The sequence below is a fragment of the Zalophus californianus genome, chromosome 1 (assembly GCF_009762305.2).
Source record: "Zalophus californianus isolate mZalCal1 chromosome 1, mZalCal1.pri.v2, whole genome shotgun sequence".
NCBI lineage: Eukaryota > Metazoa > Chordata > Mammalia > Carnivora > Otariidae > Zalophus > Zalophus californianus.
In genome coordinates this window covers 42,507,735-42,530,122 of record NC_045595.1, presented here as the reverse complement: position 1 = coordinate 42,530,122, position 22,388 = coordinate 42,507,735, and positions in this window count along the sequence as shown.

The following is a 22,388-nucleotide window of genomic DNA, read 5'->3' as shown; positions in this document are numbered from 1 at the left end:
ATACATGGAGGCTAAAGAGCATCCTACTAAAGAATGAATGGGTCAACTAGGAAATTAAAGAAGAATTACAAAAATTCATGGAAACCAATGAAAATGAAAACACAACTGTCCGAAATCTTTGGGATACAGCAAAGGCAGTCCTGAGAGGAAAGTATATAGCAATACAAGCCTTTCTCAAGAAACAAGAAAGGTCTCAAATACACAACCTTACCCGACACCTAAAGGAGCTGGAGAAAGAACAGCAAATAAAGCCTAAACCCAGCAGGAGAAGAGAAATAATAAAGATCAGAGCAGAAATCAATGAACTAGAAACCAAAACAACAGTAGAACAGATCAACGAAACTAGGAGCTGGTTCTTTGAAAGCATTAACAAGATTGATAAACCCCTGGCCAGACTTATCAAAAAGGAAAGAGAAATGACCCAAATCAACAAAATCATGAATGAAAGAGGAGAGATCACAACCAACACCAAAGAAATACAAACAATTATAAGAACATATTATTAGCAACTCTATGCCAGCATATTAGATAACCTGGAAGAAATGGGTACATTCCTAGAGATGTATCAACCACCAAAATTGAACCAGGAAGAAATAGAAATCCTGAACAGACCTATAACCACTAAGGAAGTTGAAGCAGTCATCAAAAATCTCCCAACAAACAAAAGCCCAGGGCCAGATGGCTTCCCAGGGGAATTCTATCAGACATTTCAAGAAGAATTAATACCTATTCTCCTGAAACTGTTCCAAAAAATAGAAATGGAGGAAAAGTTCCAAACTCATTTTATGAGGCCAACATTACCTTGATCCCAAAACCAGACAAAGACCCCATGAAAAAGGAGAATTACAGACCAATATCCTTGATGAACATGGATGCAAAAATTCTCACCAAAATACTAGCCAATAGGATCCAACAGTACATTAAAAGGATTATTCACCACGACCAAGTGGGATTTATCCCTGGGCTGCAAGGTTGGTTCACCATCTGCAAATCAATCAACGTGATACAATACATGAACAAAAGAAAGAACAAGAATCATATGATCCTCTCAATAGATGCAGAAAAAGCTTTTGACAAAGTACAGCATCCTTCTTGATCAAAACTCTTCAGAGTATAAGGTTAGAGGGTACATACCTCAATATCATAAAAGCCAGCTATGAAAAACCTACAGCGAATATCATTCTCAATGGGGAAAAGCTGAGAGCTTTTCCCCTGTGGTTGGGAACGCGGCAGGGATGTCCAGTCACCACTGCTATTCAACATAGTATTAGAAATCCTAGCCACAGCAATCAGACAACAAAAAGAAATCAAAGGCATCCAAATCGGCAAAGAGGAAGTCAAACTCTCACTCTTTGCAGATGATATGATACTGTATGTGGAACACCCAAAAGACTCCACCCCAAAACTGCTAGAACTCATACAGGAATTCAGTCAAGTAGAAGGATATAAAATCAGTGCACAGAAATCAGTGGCATTCTTATACACCAACAACAAGACAGAGGAGAGACAAATCAAGGAGTCGATCCCATTTACAATTGCACCCAAAACCATAAGATACCTAGGAATAAATTTAACCAAAGAGGCAAAGGATCTGTACTCAGAAAAGTACAAAATACTCATGAAGGAAATTGAGGAAGACACAAAGAAATGGATAATCGTTCCATGCTCATGGATTGGAAGAACAAACATTGTGAAGATGTCAATGCTACCTAGAACAATCTAATGCAATCCCCATCAAAATACCATCCACTTTTTTCAAAGAAATGGAACAAACAATCCTAAAATTTGTACGGAACCAAAAGAGACCCCGAATAGCCAGAGGAATATTGAAAAAGAAAAGCAAAGCTGGCAGCATCACAATTCCGGACTTCCGGCTCTATTACAAAGCTGTCATCATCAAGACAGTATGGTACTGGCACAAAAACAGACACATCGATCAATGGAACAGAATCGAGAGCCCAGAAATGGACCCTCAACTCTATGGTCAACTCATCTTTGACAAAGCAGGAAAGACTGTCCAATGGCAAAAAGACAGTCTCTTCAGCAAATGGTATTGGGAAAATTGGACAGTCACATGCAGCAGAATAAAACTGGACCATTTCCTTACACCACACACAAAAATAGACTCCAAATGGTTGAAAGACCTAAACGTGAGACAAGAGTCCATCAAAATCCTAAAGGAGAACACAGGTAGCAACCTCTTCGACCTTAGCCACAGCAACTTCTTCCTAGAAATATCGCCAAAGGCAAGGGAAGCAAGGGCAAAAATGAACTATTGGGATTTCAACAAGATAAAAAGCTCTTGCACAGCAAAAGAAACAGTCCACAAAACCAAAAGACAACTGACAGAATGGGAGAAAATATTTGCAAATGACATATCAGATAAAGGACTAGTATCCAAAATCTGTAAAGAACTTATCAAACTCAACACCCAAAGAACAAATAATCCAATCAAGAAATAGGCAGAAGACATGAACAGACATTTTTCCAAAGAAGACATCCAAATGGCCAACAGACACATGAAAAAGTGGTCAACATCACTCGGCATCAGGGAAATCAAAACCTCACACCAGTCAGAATGGTTAAAATTAACAAGTCAGGAAACGACAGATGTTGGCGGGGAAGCGGAGAAAGGGGAACGCTCCTACACTGTTGGTGGGAATGCAAGCTGGCACAACCACTCTGGAAAACAGTATGGAGGTTCCTCAAACAGTTGAAAATAGAGCTTCCATACGATCCAGCAATTACACTACTGGGTATTTACCACAAAGATACAAATGTAGGGATCCGAAAGGGTACGTGCACCCCGGTGTTTATAGCAGCAATGTCCACAATAGCCAAACTGTGGAAAGAGCCAAGATGTCCATCGACAGATGAATGGATAAAGAAGAGGTGGTATATGTGTATATATATATATATATATATATATATATATATATATATATATATATATACACACAATGGAATATTTTGCAGCCATCAAAAGGAATGAGATCTTGCCATTTGCAATGATGTGGATAGAACTCGAGGGTGTTATGCTGAGTGAAATAAGTCAATCAGAGAAAGACATGTATCATATGACCTCACTGATATGAGGAGTTCTTAATCTCAGGAAACAAACTGGGTTTTGCTGGAGTGGTGGGGGGTGGGAGGGATGGGGTGGCTGGGTGATAGACATTGGGGAGGGTATGTGCTATGGTGAGTGCTGTGAAGTGTGCAAGACTGTTGAATCACAGATCTGTACTTCTGAAACCAATAATGCAACATATGTTAAGAAAAAAAAAAGATAGCAGGAGGGGAAGAATGAAGGGGAGTAAGTCGGAGCGGGAGACAAACCATGAGAGACGATGGACTCTGAGAAACAACCTGAGGGTTCTAGAGGGGAGGAGGGTGGGGGGATGGGTTAGCCTGGTGATGGGTATTAAAGAGGGCACGTACTGAATGGAGCACTGGGTGTTATGCACAAACAATGAATCATGGAACCCTACATCAAAAACTAATGATGTAATGTATAGTGATTAACATAAGAATAAAAATTTTAAAAAAGGGGCATCTGGGTGGCTCAGATGGTTAAGCGTCTGCCTTCAGCTCAGGTCATGATCCCAGGGTCCTGGGATCAAGTCCCGCATCGGGCTCCCTGCTGGGTGGGGAGCCTGCTTCTTCCTCTGCCTCTGCCTCTCTCTCTCTCTCTCTCTCTCTGACTCTCATGAATAAATAAAAAAAAAAGATTAAAAAAGATAGCATAAAAATGTTTACCATACTAACAGTAAAAAAAATAGGTTTATAATGCCTAAAATCTTATAACTACTTTTGTCTACATTTTTAAAAAGCTCTTTTATGCCATAATTTGCCTATATTTGTTATATGATAATCGAACTCTTATCTTTGTAATGAATTTTTAATGAAAAGACATGCAAAATATGCCCATGGAAAATGGGCACATTAAGTGTTGTGGATGTTCTCTCTTTCTTTATTAACATGTTGTGGCAGCATCCAACTCATCTAGATGGGGCTCTGAGTTTTGCCCCGGACCATTCTATTCTTAAGGGGAACCATTTTCGTTTACTTATTTAAATGAAGTGAGTGGAATTCGGGGAAAGATGGCATAATTTAATAGAGTGTGATCATTCCGAGGGCCTTTTTCTATTGACCATTTGCAGAGCAAAGCCTCACTGTTTGAGGAGTAACACAGTTGAGAGTGTTGAAGCAAGAAAAATGCAGAGTGGAGTCTTGATTCTACCTTGGGAAACCACTAAACCTCAGTTTCCTCATCTATAAAATGTGGACAATGATGGGGAGCCTGGGTGGCTCAGTCGTTAAGCGTCTGCCTTCGGCTCAGGTCATGATCCCAGGGTCCTGGGATCAAGCCCTGCATCAGGCTCCCTGCTCCGCGGGGAGTCTGCTTCTCCCTCTCCCACTCCCCCTGCTTGTGTTCCCTCTCTCACTGTGTCTCCCTCTGCCAAATAAATAAATAAAATCTTTAAAAAAATGTGGATAATGATGGGGGCAATGATTTCAAAGGGTTCTTTTGAGGAGTAATATTATGAGTGCACAACAAATCCTGCCTCTACTCCTCTTATTACTGTTGCCGCTACTCCTCCTCCTACCAGCCCCTCTGTTTCTTCTTAATCCCAGGCCCACATAATCTCATCCATCCAGCAGCTAGACTGACATGGTCATCACTGCATAGTCTCATGGTCTCCCATCTCTGCTTCCTCTAATGTATCCTGCAAACCACTGCCTGATTATATGTAAAGATTGTATTTTGAACTCTAAGCAAATTATTTCTCTTTTGGAGTTATAAACAGCAACTGATGCTCTAAGCTAGTGGTTCTCAACCAGGGATGATTTTAACCCACAAAGAAACATTTGATAATGTCTGGGGGAAATTTTTGGTTGTCATAACGAGGAGAGTGGGGTTCTACTGGCATCTAGGGATAGAGGCCAAGGAAACTGCTAAACATCCTACAATGCCCTGGATTCCCCCCACCTAGTAACAAATTATCTTGTCCAAAATATCAATAGTGCTGAGATTAAGAAACCCTTCTCTAAGTGGAAACTGATGCTGTGCATGCAATAAACTATAAAATGCTAAGAGGAGCATATGGACTCTAATCAGTGTCTTTGAGAGCATGGCCCAAGTCATCTTATCTCCCCTTCACTGTGGAAAATTCCCTCCATTTTTTTTAAACCTGGAAGTACATAATCAGCTATATAAGTAGAGCACTTAATCTTCTGAGCATAAATAATCAGCTGCTACTATCCAAAACGTAAAAACTCTCATGCATTAATGTAGAGGGCTAGGCCAACTGATCGCTTAAGATCCTTCTCAGTTATGACATTTACAATCTCTTATTCAAAGTCTCCAAATGATCTCTTTTGCCTACGAACGAACTCGCATTTCTTAGCATGGCATTCAATGCCTTCCACAACTCGTTTCCTGCTTGGCCTGTCAATTCTACATCCCATTGTTTCCTGACATGAACACCCATTTCAGAAAACTTGACTTGCTTATTAGTGCCCATAGATAATCTTCTTATCCTCTCTTTACCATTAGTCTGGCAAATCTCCTCAACTGTCAGGGTTTACGGCCTCCTATTGCTCTTATTATAAGTTCTGTTTATTTGGCCTTTAGTAGTATAAGTGTTATTTTGTTTTGTTGTACTTGCTTTATCACTGGGAACTCCTTTTGTCTCTTTAAGATATAAATCATGTGATAGATTGTTCATCCTGTATGCCCATCCTCTCCCATTTCCTTTAAGACACTACACTTGCCCCACATATGGCATGGAATATACAGCCCACTTAGAATGCTGTTCCTGGGATCAGTCCTACACCATTTGCTTTGACCTATTTCTGGTATCACATCACACCGTAATGACTTGCCAAAGTCATTCAATGAAAAGCATTCTAAGACTGCATCTGTATTTAATGGGAGAGAGGTTTTGATTGATTAGTAATGTCTTTCAAGGGTATAACATAAGGTACTGCCAGCAGGCATACCAAAGATTTGCCATGACTGTTCTTTCTCTTCCCTGGTGTTATATCAGTCCATTTCCAAATTTCATAATACATGTGGTCTCCATAATGGATTTAAAATATGGAATCTGCAAATGCTCATTTGTGTTCTCTAGACAAGATAGACTAGATCACCATGTAGTCCCACAGATGATCTAATAGTGAAAAGCAAACTGCTTGTCATCTTAATCATGGATACTTTAGTTACCAGTGAAAGAAATCTCTCATACACACACTCTGTTTTCTCTTACCTCTCAATTTCACCCTGAGTGTCTTTTCTCTCTTCTAGATGGGCTTTCACATCTCTATCTCTATCCTTTTCCAGTTGTCTCTACTGAAAAACTATTACTTCTTTTGTTATAACCAAGGGCAAACATGACAAATATATAGCCCCTCAAATGAATCATTATTATTTTAAAAAGCTAAACCTAGACTCACAAGCCACTCAGTCTCAACTCCAAATGGGCCCAAATTAATCGAAATTAATAAGTGATTACCAGAAAGCTAAATAAGGAGAAATATCGGCTGAATGTCCTTTCCTTTAGATAGCAGTATCCATGCAAATCTCAGTAACAAAGCATGTGACCTGCATAGGTGTCCCCAAAAACATTTACTTTATAGACATTTTCACATGGGCAAAACAATCCAGTGAATTAGGAATTGTCCCCACCTACTACATAATGAAGCTGACTGCAACAGAGTTTTAATGACAGTCCATTTAGTAAGAGAAAGACTCAGGTATAACACAATCTGTCTGATTCCAGAGCCTGAGCCTTCTTACATCACCCAGTAGACCCAGAAACCCATTCTTACTACATAAGAGAACAAGTCGAATGCTTTTGTATTAAAGATGGCCAAAAATAAGAAAGGAAAAAAGAAAGAAAGAAAGAAAGAAAGAAAGAAAGAAAGAAAGAAAGAAAGAAAGAAAGAAAGAAAGAAAGAAAGAAAGAAAGAAAGAAAGAAAGAAAGAAAGAAAGAAAGAAAAGAAAAAAAAAAAGAAAGAGAGAAGAAAGAGAGAGAAAGAAAGAAAGAAAGAAAGAAAGAAAGAAAGAAAGAAAGAAAGGAAAGCCAGATTAAAAAATACAGTATCATAAAAAAATAAATTAAGGGGCTCCTGAGTGGCTCAGTTGGTTGAGTGTCTGACTCTTGGTTTTGGCTCAGGTCATGATCTCGAGGTCGTTGGATCAGGCCCTGCGTCGGGCTCTGGACTCAGCATGGTGTCTGCTCCAGACTCTCTCTCCCTCTCCCTCCCACGTGCTCTCTCTCTCTCCCTCAAATAAATAAATAAAATCTTTTAAAAAATAAATAAAATTAATTAAAACAATGATGATAACTGCTAGCATTTATTGAATGCTTGCTACCTATGGGCATGTTATGTATTTGATGTATTTAATGCTCTTACTGACCCTGTGAAACAGGGAACATTATTATTCCAGATGACAAAACAGATGCAACAAGAGACTAAGTCACTTGGTCAGATAACAAACCTAGTTAATTATGAATTTAAACTCAGTGTTTAAGTGCAAGCAGTGTGATTCCAGAGTCCCATGCTTTTAACAGCCAAAAATTTGACTGAAGGTATTTCTAGGGAGAGAAGGAAGAAAGAGATGGACTTATTGTTAAATCGTATATGCCCACTTTATTAAAATCTATATATGTGTACATATGTATGTGTGTATATATATGCACCCATATATTCTGTATATGTGTAAAAAATACATTTAGTCTTTCAAATATTCAAACCTGAAAATGCATGCTGGTGTGTGGTTTTCTTCCCCCTCTTCTTTGCATAGGAAAACTGCCTACTGGTACCTCTGCTTTTGTCAGAGACTGATAAGGGCTGTACAGTCTTGTAGTCAAAACATCTCACTGAAAAGCTTCTTTGGCGGCAAACCCTAACTTGGAGTGTGTTTGGTTTCCTGGCTGCCTTATTTGTTTACAACAATGCTCTTAAAATTGTTTCTGCCATCTGTGTTAAGGTCTAGTTCCTTGAATGAGAATGAGATATTAAAATGCCATCCAGATGTCTAGATGCATATCCTCATTAACATACTATGCAAATTGTCACAAGGCACTTTTTTTCCTTCTTAAACAAAAAATATTTTTAGATGGAGTGTAAGAAAGTGAATCTGGGGAGGCAAAAGAAAATTTTTAAAAAGGTAAAGAAAACAAGATACGTTGGGTTTGCCTTACTTATCTTCTTATAATCACATCTTACAAAATCACGACTTACAAATGATTCTGTGTCTATCACACTGCAAAGAAAAGACCAGCACCAACAGAAAGGGTAAAATTCACCTTGAAAGATGAAAAATATGAATTCAGGATATACTATCTTTATAAGAGAAATCATATATTAGAAACATTAGTGAAAACGCTAAGAAAAGTCTTTGACTCAACATCCCAATTCACATCTGGCATTTATCATCTCCTAGAGTTGTGTCTCAGTTCTATATTACGATAAAGAACAAGTAAAACTTTATTTCAGACGTATTCATTTGTAATTTTAAAACTTTAAATAATGGCACATTAAAATAGTTCCATGTTTACAGGTTTATGGATTGTATGATATGTGTTTAAAGTTTCTTTAAAATGTTACAAGAATTTCCATTAAAAATATGGCATGTTGGCACATAATAGTCATCTTAGATTTGAGAAATACTTATGATTTGCAAAGTAAAGTTATCTGATCCCTTTCATAATTAACCTGCACTAAACTCGATATTTCTTCTAATCACTATGTTCCCTTTATAAATTCCGAATACATTTTCTTGAGCAGGGAGTAAATTTTTCAGCTCTCATATATGTAAATTTAAATTCAAAGGTTTTTTTTTCTCCACATAAAAACAGCATTACTTTATAAAAACATTTTGCAACCTCAAATAAGTATTCCTAAATCAGAATTTAAATTGCAACAATATTTACTTACAATGAACTCCAGGACATGTTCCAGAGCTAATTAATTCATTATTGCTACTAAAGACCTTGACATAGAGTGGATAGTTTAATACATAATCAGCAAAGCAAAACAAAACTAAGCTAAAATTGTTTTAGGGTCATATTATCTCTGAGAATGCCTTCAAGGATAGATTTTCTCTTTTTCGCAATGAGTGTTTATCCAACAGATGACGACTAAAAGCCAGTGGAAGTAGTTAATAGCTCCTAAAATGTCACATCAAGCTTTTTTAGCAGAGATGTGGCATAATCAAATAAAAAAAATTTAAAGATTATTTGTTCCATTTCTTTGAAAAAAGTGGATGGTATTTTGATGGGGATTGCACTGAATGTGCAGATTGCTCTAGGTAGCACTGACATCTTCACAATGTTTGTTCTTCCAATCCATGAGCATGGAATGTTTTTCCATTTCTTTGTGTCTTCCTCAATTTCTTTCATGAGTATTTTATAGTTTTCTGAGTATAGATCCTTTGCCTCTTTGGTTAGATTTATTCCTAGGTATCTTATGGTTTTGGGTGCAATTATAAATGGGATCGACACCTTAATTTCTCTTTCTTCTGTCTTGTTGTTGGTGTATAGGAATGCCACTGATTTGTGTGCATTGTCACCAAATGTCCCAAAGTTCTTTCCAGTATTCACAAGCAAGACTTTCCTTGAAAACTGACATAAAACCTAGTAACTACAACTGTGTTTACAATTCTAAGGGAAAATACAGAGGTAGCACTTACTACCATTGATCTTTTTTCTCAAAATGCTGGAATTATTGACCTTCAGGAAAAGAACTACTAAAGAATTGCAGTGTAAACAATTCCTAACCAAATAACCCAAAGCATGCTGTGACTGTTGATTTTCTATACAGGATAATTAACAAGAAAGAGATACAATATTCCACGTGAGGGAAGTTTGTATTCTACTTCAAAATGCATTTTGACAAAATTAGCAGAAAGATAACGCATCTGGCCCACTCTTGTGTTCTATATACAATTTGGACTTCATGTAGTTAAGATTCAGTGATCGGAATATCACCTGAGGTTGTGGGAGAGTTTACCACATGCTCCAGACCCAGTTTCAAATAGCATTACTTAACAAAAAATAGATTCTGCTTTGGAAAGGTAAACCACCAAAAAAGCAAACTCATTCCTCAAGAATGCCAATTGGCACAGTCTAATGCAAAATCCTATTCTTTCATTTACTGCTCATGTTGGTATTCACTGAGTAAATACTGAGCACCAATTATGTGCCAGTCCCCATCCCACTGCTGCCAGTTGGCCAGTGCAGATCTGTGGGAAGTTCCCTTTTAACACCACAGGAGTGGTCAGATCTTTTCCCCTTCAGTTCCTCCACCCTCCAAAGCTCAATTTCCAGACTTCAAAAGCATAATTAGGCCATTCTATAGCTCTAAAATTTCCAAAGATTCCTGAAACCTAAAGAAAAAATGATAAGCTTGTTTACAATATTTTTAATTTTTCATTGTCTGGCCCAAACCTAACTTAGTACTTTCCCCTTTGTACTTTTCCAACTTCCCTCAAGTACTTGAAAGTTCATTTAATCTGTTGCCTCATACTCTTCCACCTCTTTGCTTTTGCTTGTATTATTCCTTCTTTCAGGAATGTTTTATCTCCAGACCTCCAAGCTTTCCTGATTTATCAAGAAAACTAAGGCAATGACACCTGACAGATATAGCCCAGGCTCTTTTTGTTACAAAAGACTTCTTCCACATTCTTCCATCCATTTTCCTCTACCTAAATATACTGCTCATTTTAAAACTCAATTGAAGAATATCTATGCAAAAAAACCCCACATACATCATACAGGTACAGTGTATGAATTTTCATAAACTAAACACCTAGCATATAGCTCAAAGAAAAATGGTACCAGCATCCCAGAGGGTCCCTTCTGGTCCTCTTCCAAGTCATTATGCCTCTCAATGGTAACTCTCCTGACTTCTAATGGCACAGATACATGTCTGTTTATACTTTTCATAAATAGAATCATGTAGTATAAACTCTTCTGTGTCTGGCTTCTCCCACTCAACATTATGTTTATGACATCATCCATGTTGCTACATGTAGTTGTAACTTACTCATTCTCATGGCTGTATTATATTATATCATGCAACTGTGAGACAGCTTAGTAATTCACTTTACTATTGATGGACACTTGGGTAATTTCCAGGTTCTTCATGATAGTGTTGCTATGGATATTTTAATTAATATGTAAACATATATATTTAATTCATATATGAGCATATGTATCCATTTCTCTGGGGTATATAGTTGTTTTTAAACTGCCTCTTACCCATATCAAGCTATAAGCATCTTTAGGGCAATGTCCCTAGTTGCTTTTTTTTCCAGTTTCTTGCCTACAGCATTCAGGCAATGAATGTGGATAATTATAAGTTGAATATGTTAGTGTATAAAATCCATTGGAAAATACCACTTTCTATAAAAGGAGAAATCAGGCAACAAACCATTTTCCTAACTTCTATTTGTTATTATCATTACTACCTTAAATAATCTAGATCACCATTGTCCTAATACAATCCAAACATTGCCTTGGTCAGCACAGGCTCTCCATGCTGACCCTGGGGAAGGTCAGTCATCTTGTCCTAATTGCTATAATCTTCAACTTCAAGCAACAGAGTTAAGGTGATAAAAACTGCAAAGAAAAGCTATATATTAAGCAATAACTATGTTAAAAGAGTCACAATTAAGATAATATAGAGTATCCTAAATACAAAAGTCCATGTAATTTTCTAAAATGAGCAAATCTCCCAGTCAATGTAGCTGATTCTGGTTCCCATAAGACTAATAAAGACAGTGTATGGCTCTCACTAAAAAGGAGATTTGTGTATCCCCACATAGCTCAAGAGACCCAAGAGAGATACTGTAAATTTTTCCGCTGGCAAAGGAAAACGGGCAATGAATTTTGCTAGTTTTAACATCAGATTCACACATGCTCTAAAAATGTTCAAGGGCAGCCAGTCCTTATTTATAGTAAGGCACTCTTTTTTTTTTTTTTAAAGATTTTATTTATTTATTTGAGAGAGAGAATGAGAGATAGAAAGCACGAGAGGGAAGAGGGTCAGAGGGAGAAGCAGACTCCCCGCTGAGCAGGAAGCCCGATGTGGGACTCGATCCTGGGACTCCAGGATCATGACCTGAGCCGAAGGCAGTCGCTTAACCAACTGAGCCACCCAGGCGCCCTATAATAAGGCACTCTTAACACCAGACCCAAACTTACCAAGTCTTAAATTTATGCCTAGATTTGTAACCATTCGTTATCACTAATGTAGTTAAATGTGTTGTGAGGAGCCAAGGTAAATCCATTATGGTGTATGTGCCTGATCTCTTTAGCATTTTCTGTGAAATAGCAAGCAGGACCACAAACATGTTCATCCGAACTGGCTTGACAGATGCTTCAGGTGATTTTAATCAAGTCCGAGTACTCCTTCTAGCTAACTCTCCCTCACTACGTTCTTTTATAAAATGACTTGACAAGTTTAATTTTCCCTTACCCATCACTTTCCCTGACCCCCAACACTTCTTCTGGGGACCAATCTCATTACATTTGAGATTTTTAAAAATTGAGGCAGTGTGCTGATTTTTAAGGTCATGCACAAAAGAGTCAAAATGTTTTATTTAATTAACCAAAAAGGATCTTTCAAAAAGTATACTGATAGTTTGGCTTTTGATAATATTGCAAAGCATGTGTACCACATACCAAACAGATATTCCAGAAGAATATATAAATAACTAAAAATTTTAAAAATAAATTTAAAATATTTAAAATGTCATCTGACCACATGAACATTTTTGTGTGTGTGTGAGCAAAAAGGCTGGTGATCATTTGCATTTTTACATTTCTACTCAGCAGCCCTTTCTACTTTTTAATAAAAAATACTATTTTCATTATGTTTACCTATCCCCTCAGATAATATATACAATTTCCCTATCTTTTCTAAGAAAGATTTGAAAAAGGTCTTCACTTACAGATACATATCTTGCTGAACACTCTACCTATGTGCTTCTAAATATTTTAGCATAAGAAATAAAAATTTAAATATTATGAAGGAGCATCAAAGGAAAAAAAGACAAAAGGAAGCACTTTCTCAATTATGGATTAAGAAAAAAGTTATGAATGATCTATAGCTAAGCTTGCTAATTCATTATCCACAATGATTTGGAAAAGTTCAATGTTCCCAGTGAAGCAATTGGGAATTAAGAAAATAAGTAGGTCCAAATGTCAGCCCAAATTGCTTGCCTCGTTTGTGGGTTAAAACAGATCTAAAACTTTTGAGAAACAGATCATACTCATAGGTATTTGTGTGCACAAGCACTGAGGATGTGAAGATATCCTGTTTAGGCAATATACTGTTCAGGCATCTTTGGGCCTGCAGGAATCTGTTAACCTTCCCATCCCCCGGATGCTTGCTAGTCTGGGGACTCTCTGGACATTGGTCAAGTTACAATTAATTCTTCCTGTTCCTGGGAAGAGATGGAGGTGAAGAATAGTCATGACTGTTCCTGGAACATGGTACAATGAAGTTCTGACTATATTATTCAGACACAATGTATACATGTTATAAGAAGGGAAGGAAATACAGGTATTTACCACAAAAATACAAAGGTATTGATCTGAAGGGGCACCTGTGCCCGAACGTTTAAAGCAGCAATGTCCACAATAGCCAAACTGTGGAAAGAGCTGATGTCCATCAATAGATGAATAGATTAAGAAAATATGGTGTATATATACACACACAATGGGATATTACTCAGCCATCAGAGAGGATGAATATTTACCATTTACACAGACATGGATGGAACTGGAGGGCATCATGCTAAGGGAAATAAGTCAATCCGAGAAAGACAGGTATCATATGGTTTCACTCATATGGAATATAAGAAACAGTGCAGAGAATCATACGGGAAGGGAGGGAAAACTGAATGGGAAGAAATCACAGAGGGCGGGCGCCTGGGTGGCTCAGTTGATTAAGCGACTGCCTTCGGCTCAGGTCATGATCCTGGAGTCCCGGGATCGAGTCCCGCATCAGGCTCCCTGCTCAGCGGGGGCTCTGCTTCTCCCTCTGACCCTCCCCCCTCTCATGTACTCTCTCTCTCTCTCATTCTCACTCTCTCAAAATAAATAATAAACAAATCTTTTAAAAAAAAAGAAATCAGAGAGGGAGACAAACCATGAGAGACTCTTAACTATGGGAAACAAACTGAGGGTTGCTGGAGGGGAAGGGGAGAGGAGATGGGGTAATTGGATGATGGGCATAAAGGAGGGCACATGATGTGATGAGCACTGGGAGCTATACACAACTGATGAATTATTGAATACTACATCTGAATCTAATGATGTACTATATGTTAGCTAACTGAATTTAAAAGAAAATTTAAAAAATAAATATGCTTTCTACACAATAAAAGGGGGGAAGGAAATATACAGACAATATTTTCTATAAAATTTTTAATTTACTTCTGCCTAGAAAATCATATAAATCTGTTAGTTAACATGTATTGAGTGGTTACTATGAGCCGGACAATGGGCTAGACATTTTGCACACATTCTTTCATTTAATCCCATATCAGTATTTCCCCTGTCATATCTCCTAGTCCTCATTTTTTTTTAATTTTTTTATTTATTTTTTTTTATTTATTTGACAGAGAGAGAGACAGCAAGAGAGGGAACACAAGCAGGGTGGAGTGGGAGAGGGAGAAGCAGGCTTCCCGCTGAGCAGGGAGCCCGATGTGGGACTCGATCCCAGGACCCTGGGACCATGACCTGAGCCGAAGGCAGACGCTTAACGACTGAGCCACCCAGGCGCCCCCTAGTCCTCATTTTTACTTCACCTGGTTGGTGCCAGGCACCAGGTAAAATCTGACAGTAGCTTGCCTAGGTGTCCCAGCAAACCTCAGCAATTTCTGCCCCGGGACAGATTCCTTTGGAACTATTCTGATACATGTGTGCAAACCTGTAAGTGTGTAATAGTTAATATCCCACAGCACAGATGTTGGCCAAGAGAGGAATGGTGGTCTTAGAGAAATATTCTCTTCCTCAATCTTGTGATAGACATTTCAATGGGATAGTCAGCACAAAGGACTTGCAGCAGGGTCAAGCCTCCATGCCCACAGGAGGGACCAGCTAAATAACCTAATTTTGGATTAGCTTTTACTTTTTCACTGTTATATTCTTCTTAGATCCACCCCTTTGGGATCACTTCACAGAACAAACCACCTGCATCCAATTCCTTATTTAAGGTCTGCTTTAAAGAAGAACCCAGACTATACAAAGTCCTAATTTACAATGGCCTAATATGAATTAACCTAATTTTAAGATGAAGCTACTGATGCACAGAGAGGTTAAGTAACTTGTGCAAGATCACACAGTAAGTATAAAAACCTAGATGTGAGTCTTGCATTCTTACCACTATAGTGTATGGCTTTTCTATCCCCATCAGGATCATGTGGAATACAGGGGGATATTCTCAAAAGGAAGGGACTATGCTACTTGTAGAAGGCAGACAGGATAGAATGCTGAGTAAACCAAGTAAGTACATGCATGCATACATAAAATAGCCACACTCATCTACAAAACCTTCTTCTGTTTGCTACGTAAATCTCAAACTCTAGCATACTATTTCAAACATCTCCCACAGGTTTACTAATACATTTATACAAAGTCAAAAGATCCTTAGGTCTGATAAAATTATCAGGAAGGATTCTCCCCTCTCATATCTATATTCATTCTACTGACCAAGGAAATAAAGAGATGCTCCAGTTTAGATAACCGTTATTTCTTGGGATAAAAGGCCTAGAAACTCAGGCTTATTCCTCGGTGCCCTTTATGATACACACTCATTAAGGGATTTGGAGAACAAAGGTATTCTATTAGTATAGCATACAACAGCTTAGCAAATTAAATCACAAACCAGTTTTTTAAAAGTTGGATATGGAAAGCATAATAATTACAATTTATTGAGCACTTACTCTATATATATCAGTGTATCAGAAAAGCTAGAAAATATAAGTAAATTCTTTGTAAAGGGATATTAGTTGCATTTTGAAGTAATACGGTCATTGTGTTCTCAGATATCTTGTTCAGGAGGGTACCTCTAAATTTAAAACAATGAGTCCAGTTACAAATAATTTGAAAAAAACACAATAAATGTTCTTCAAAAAGTCTCAAACTGTAAGAAACATGCTACATTTATTTTACAGTTAGTAGCCATTGTGATAGAATTCAATGTGTGATTCCAAATTCAGTGCTTTACAGCAAAGCCGTCTAATAGTAACCAAGTATAACTTAACAGTATTGGGTGTCTCTATTTCAATGTATTTTATTGTCTATGAGCACCTAGCATAATCCTCTTGAGGGCTAGAACCCTCTCAAGCAAATAACATGTTGAAAAGAAATTTTCTTTCTGTGGTCATCAGACTGTCCCCTAAAGTAGTTAAAAACCTATAAACCTTTGTTATAAAGCTGGACAATGCAAAATGATTAAATTCAGCAGTTTAAATCTAGGCACCAATGCCCTCTGAAATGTTAAGGGTGTAACCAGCATTTAGTTGTGTTTTAAAAGAGTTAGTGAGATCCCCCTCCACCCCACCCAGGCAGCTCCAACCACTGAATGTCAGTCTGGCCTTGATGCCATCATGCCCTGATGTGCAGTCCTGACCACGGTCAGAACTGTACCCACCTAGCTTCATAGTGAAGAATGTCCAAGGCCATCTCTCCTGACACTTTGGGAATCTGTACCCACACAGATGGTGCTATTGTTTTTATACCTGCTGAGACTCGCTGATGGAAGTGTTGGTTTTCTGACAGGCTTTTGTATCATCGGGGCATTTCCACCTACCTGTCTCATCGCACAGTGTGTTCCAAACTCCATCTGAATGGTGAGGAGCCATAACCCTAAGTCCCTTCTTTCTCCAGGGACCCTTCCAGTGGTTAAGAACATGTGTTCACAGTACACTGCCTAGGTTCCTATCTTGAGTTTCTCCATTCCCAAGGTAGATTACTCAAACCTCTCACTATTTCAATTTCTTCCTTTGCAAAAGACGGCTCATAAAAGAACACCTATGCCAAGGCTGTTGCAAGAAATGAATATTTCATATAAATTGCATTATACAGTTTTTGATAAATAATAAGAATCCACAAAATTCGGGTCTTATCAGGAGACCCTCTGACTCGGATCCGGGATCTCTATCTCTAGTTCAGATAACAGAATACAGTAGACTAGGTGTTTCATAAACAATAGAATTTTTTTCCTCACGCTTCTGGAGGCTGGAAAGTTTAAGATTAAGGTCCCTGCAGATTTGGTATCTGGTGAGAATCCTCTTCCTGGTTCATAGACAGCTAATTTTTCAATGTCCTCACATGAAGAGAGGGCAAGAGAGCTCTCTGAGGCCTCCTTTATAGAATCACTAATCCCACTCATGAGGGCTCCACCCTCATGACGTAATCACCTCCCAAAGGCCCACCTCTTAACACTATCACCTTGGGAGTTAGGTTTTCAACTGATGAATGGGGGGTTGGGGGGTGCATTCAGTCTATAATAGTGACAGATCGGCATATTTATTGAGCTCCTATTACTTCTCAACTTCCTTCATGCTATTCTGACAAACTGGCTCAGATTGCAATACTTTCCATCATAGTGTAACTACCACCAAGAAAAAAAAAATTAAAGTAACAGAAGAAATATGAAAACTTCACATTTTATAACCCCCTCCACACAAATATAGTCTCTCCCTTCACTATCTCTCTCTCTCTCTCTTTTAAGATTTTGTTTATTTGACAGAGAGAGAGAGTGAGAGAGCCCAAGCGGGCACAGGTGCGAGAGCGGCTGGCAGAGGGAGAGGGAGAAGCAGGCTCTTGGCTGAGCAGAGAGCCTGACATGGTGCTGGATCCCAGACCCAGGGATCAAGACCTGAGCCGAAGGCAGGCACTTAACCAACTGAGCCACCTAGGTGCTCCTCCCCCTTCACTATCTTAACCACCTTTATAACCAGCATTAAGGCTGTACTTTAAGTATTAGGAAACTGCCTTTAAACTACTGCCAAGTTCTTTCTGTCCCTGAGTGCATTTGCTTATCTGCAGTCAGTCTATATTCTGAATAGTTTTGCACCGATTCTGTTTGCAAAGCATTAGAGTTAACACTGAGCAATTAAGTGCTTCACATGCACAAAATTACAGTTGTAAATGCATTCAGCATATTATTTAGTGATTAAAATATATCTTTGTAGATTGGGTAATAATTTTTCTTTGGAATGCATATAATGAAGACACATTTAAAGTCAAGAGGAATGAATTCACCGATTCACCTTAAATCATCTACTTTTTAAGTATTGGAAGTAGAGCAAAATATTGAGTTATACAAGTAATTTGTAGGTTAGAAAAGAAATAAATGTGTGTTTTTATTCTGAGGAAAGCATTTATCATTACCTTAGATGCTACCTAGATTATAAAATAATGAATCTACATCTTCCCAGCTTGAATTGATTGGAAGGATTCTAACAATGTGAACAGTATTTTCAAAATGTAATTGATCTTCCTTTTGACTAAAATAAATTACAAAAAGGTGAAAACATGTTCAGTAATGCTAATGACTATCTCAACTGTTTACCAGAAAGCAATACAACTTTAGTCAGATATTTTTAGGACAAGACCAGTTAATGATCAAGAAAAATATCCACATAATTCAAGCAAAAACAATAAAAGCAATACTTTGACCCTAAAGAATCAAGTAGCTGAAATTCTACATTTAAGTTAACCAGTCTTCACTTCAGAAGAAACCAACTTGGTCATACGTGTGTGTGTGTGTGTGTGTGTGTGTGTGTGTGTGTGTGTGTGTGTGTGTGTGTATATATATAGAAAGAGAGAGAGAGAGAGCTGCTTTTCTATAATCAATAGGAAAAAAACTGGGCCAGCTAACTTAAAGAAATTCATTTATTTTTTTTAAAGATTTAGTTATTTATTTTAGCAGGGTAAGGGGCAGAGGGGGAGAGAGAATCCCAAAGCAGACTCACTGCTGAGCACAGAGCCCCATGCAGGGTCGATCCCAGGAGCCTGAGATCATGACCTGAGTCAAAATCAAGAGTTGGATGCTTAACCAACAGCCACCCAGGCACCCCAAGAAATCCGTATTATTAAAGTTCAATTTCGTAATATCTAAAATTTCTCCTGGACAAGTTGGAATTAAAAGTAGAAATCTGAGGTAGTATAAAATTTAACTTTTTTTTTCTCCAACTTTATTGAGATGTAACTGACACATAACATTGTGTAAGTTTAAGGTGTACAAAATAATGATTTGATATATGTATATATTGCACAACGATTACCATAATAAGGTTCATTAACACATGCATTGCCTGACATGGTTAAAATATTTCACATCGGTGCTTCACTTGTGCTGCCATGACTCACTGTGGGTGAAGTATATCTTCCTTGCCCTTGACTTTGGATGTGGCTACAAACTCGCTTTGCTCAGTGATATATGGGCAGAAGTAAAACATGCTAGTGCCACGGCTGTGCTGGAAGAGGACTGGTATGCTTACACTTCCTCTTTTGAATCTCCACTGCCACCATATAGAAAGCATGGTCCAAGAACCATGAGAGATGTGTGTGTCATAGAGCAGCCCTACCCAACCTATAGACTTGCACTGAGAGAAAGGGCCAACCAGTCACTGCACCCTAAAGCAGCATGTCCTAACTAAGCCTAGCCTTAATAAGCCACATCCCAGGGAGCCTGCAGACACATGAACAAGAATAAATTATTATTATAGTCTTAACTCACTGAGTTTTTAAGGTTTATAACACAGGAAGAATAACTTGATATAGTGAGAGAATAAATAGAAAACAGCTTTAGTGAACTCAACCTTGTTAACCTTTTCCCTATTTCCCATGGCACAGATAGATTTATGTCCTTTAGCCATTGAATTATTCAATATTTTTATTAAAAACTTACTAAGTGCCAGGTATTGTATTATATATTGGGGATATACCTATAAATAAGATGAACTGTCCATGAATTTTAGTGAGGGATAAAGATAAGAAATAATTAGAATATAGCTTGATAAATATTGAGGAAATAATTGAACATACTTTATGAGCACATTAGGATTTTCAATTCTTGACTTAGCTGATCAGTCAGGGAATGCTTCCTGGAGGAAATGACTTACTAGCTAAGTTTAAAGAATGAATAGAGATACAGCTGCCTCTCTGTTCTACTGGCAACAGTGGTCTTGAGTTTGCACTGACAATCTAACTTATGAAACACACAACACACTTCAAGTAGCAGCAGGCTGACTGATCTTTAAGAAATGGCAGAGGGGCGCCTGGGTGGCTCAGTCAGTTAAGTGTCCAACTCTAGATTTCGTCTCAGGTCATGATCTCAGGGTCGTGAGATCAAGCCCCATGTCAGGCTCCATGCTGTATGTGGAGTCTGCTTAAGATTGTCTCTCTCCCTCTACCACCCCGACTTCTTTCTCTCTCTTAAATAAATAAATCTTTGAAAAAGAAAAGGCAGAAAAGTAACAACAACACTGTAGAGTTCTTAAGACTCCCAGCACACTTTATTTGACATTCCACACTCAAAAGAAACCTTATCATGAGAGACAAGCTAAGTATACGCAGAACTTCAGCTTTGAAATCCCAGCTCTGCGCTCAGTCCATCTTTTATACTTAGTTTTTTAGGCAGTCACTCAGGGATACGTAACTTTCCCTCACCCTCTAGGGTAGCTGCACCTTACCAATACTAGTTACTCAAAAAACAGGTGCTTCAGCCAGTCTTATTATTCCCAGCTAGAATCTCACTTATTTTGACACAATAGAGGTATATTCCCAGCGGCTCCTTCAGTTGATGGCATAAGGATAATTGACCATGAGCCACCCTCAGGTGTCCAGGAGGCTACAGAAAAGTTACAGAACCAGCTTTTTCACCCATAGAGCCATCCAGAAGTAAGAGTGGAAATGCAGGGGGACACAGCTTGAGAGAGAAAAAAAAAAGGAACTTGGAAATAGAAGGAAAATCATGCTTAAAAACCCTAAAGGAAGACTTGGCAGAAGAACTGGGTTCGGGATGTTGGCATAGGAAGATTCTGCACTCACTCCCTCCCACAGAGAAAACAAATATACAACTATATATGAAGTAATTTCCTCTGAAAAAGACCAGAAAACTGGATGAGGAGAGCCCACACAATAAAGGACAGCACTTAGATGGGCAAGAGAAGCAGAGACACCACCTTGCAAGGAAAACGCCCCCTGGGCACCTGGGTGGCTCAGCTGGTTAAGCGTCTGCCTTCGGCTCAGGTCGTGACCCCGGGGTCCTGGGATCGTGTCTCGCATCGGGCTCCCTGCTCCGCGGGGAACCTGCTTCTCCCTCTCCCACTCCCTCTTGCGTTCCCTCTCTCGCTGTGTCTCTGTCAAATAAATAAATAAAATCTTTCAAAAGAAAAAAAAAAAGAAGACCACCACCCAGGCACAGCAATCCATAACTGGGAGATATCTCAAAAATCTGAAACTTTTTCCCTGAGTAGTAAGGGGTTTGTACTCCACATCTGGCACCCCAGCCCTTAGATCCTGCCTGAGAGAGATGAGTCCCCTAAATGACAAGCTTTGAAAACCATATGGGGCTTACTTCCAGGAAAACCACACAGGAGTTTCATCTTGAGTGCCTGCCTTTGGTGGTAGGGGGCCTTGTGCTTCTGGGCCCCATGCGACATCTCCAACACAAGGCTGCTTCTTCAAGACTGGGAGAGGTATTTGATTTGCCTAATACACAGAGATAAACACAGAGAGTTGGGTAAAATCAGGAGACAGAAGAACACATTCTAAACAAACAAAAATACAACAAAACGTCAGAAAATATGTTAATTAAACAAAGATAAACAATCTACCTGATAAGGAGTTCAAAGTAGTGGTCATAAAGATGTTCACCAAAATTGTGAAAAGAATGGATGAACAGTGAGATCTTCAACAAAGAGACAGAAAATATATGAGCATTTCATACATAAGCTACAGAGCTGAAGAATATAGTAAGTGAACTGAAAATACACTAAATGCAAAAAAAAGACAAAATTCAATATCCATTTATGATAAAACTCACAAGAAAGTAGATGTAGAGTGGATAAGGAGGGAATATATCCAAACATCATAAAGGCCAGATATGACAAATTTGTAGCTAACATTATTTTCAATGGTGAAAAGCTGAAAGCCTATCTTCTACAATCAGGAACAAGACAAGGATGCCAACTCTTGCAACTTTTATTCAACATATTCCTGGAAGTCCTGGTCACAGCAATCAAGCAAGAAAAATAAATAAAAGGCATCCAAATTGAAAAAGAAGAAGTAAAACCATCACTATTTGGAGATGACATGATATTATATATACAACCTTAAAGAATCCACCTAAA